Genomic DNA, 962 nt, shown 5'->3' with positions numbered 1-962 from the left:
CGCCGCCCCCGTCCCCGTCGCAGCCGTCGCCTCGCCGTCGCCGTCGCCCCGCTGTGAGCTCTCCCCCTCTAACCTCTCTCCCTCGCCCCCGGCGGCCACCATGGGCGCCGCCCCTCCCGGCCCCGAGCACACACACACACACAAGCATGAATTAGTATATAATTTAGATTATTTAGATTATTATTGTTTTAGTTATCAAAACACACACACACACACACACACGCATGAATTAGTATATAATTTAGATTATTTAGATTATTATTGTTTTAGTTATCAAAAAATTTTATATGGAAATTAGTGTTTAATTAGTATGGAAATTTTTTATGTTTAATTAGTATATAATTTAGATTATTATTATTAGTATATAATTAGTGTTTAATTAGTATGGAAATTTTTTATATAATGTTGTTTTTCAGTGTTTTAATGGATGTATAGAAGTTGTGTTTTCTGTTTTTAGTGTTAGATGCTTAATTAGTATGAAATAGTATATAGATTTTTGAAATAGTAGAAATGTTAGAAATTTTAGTTATCAAAATCCAATCATTAAAAAAATATTACTTTTTGCGGGCATATAGCTAGTATTTGTTCTCGACGATGCCCGGCCCGCATCCTCGCTGTCGACCCGTCCGCGACGACGTCCAGCCGACCCATGTTCGGGACTGGGCTCCGCCGGGCTGGCACTGGGAGGTGCTGCCTGGAGGGGCGCGCCGCTTGATGAGGAACCCGACCCCGGGTCCCGTCGTCGACCCTGATCTCGTTTGGTGGCGTTCGCGTGGGGCAGTTTCGGTGCGGAGGGACCTGGCCCCGCCGGAGGTGGTACGTCGCCGTGTCAGGGAGGAGGACGAGCACGTCCATCGCTACATGGTTGCGTTAGAGGGCGGCAGGTTCTCCAATACCTGGCAGTATCTTCGGGGATCTCACTTCAGCTATGATCCTATGAGGGTTCCTTCTCTTTGGGTGCA

This window comes from Triticum dicoccoides, chromosome 3B (assembly GCF_002162155.2).
Source record: "Triticum dicoccoides isolate Atlit2015 ecotype Zavitan chromosome 3B, WEW_v2.0, whole genome shotgun sequence".
Classification (NCBI taxonomy): Eukaryota; Viridiplantae; Streptophyta; class Magnoliopsida; order Poales; family Poaceae; genus Triticum; species Triticum dicoccoides.
Note: the sequence above shows the minus strand (reverse complement) of the source record.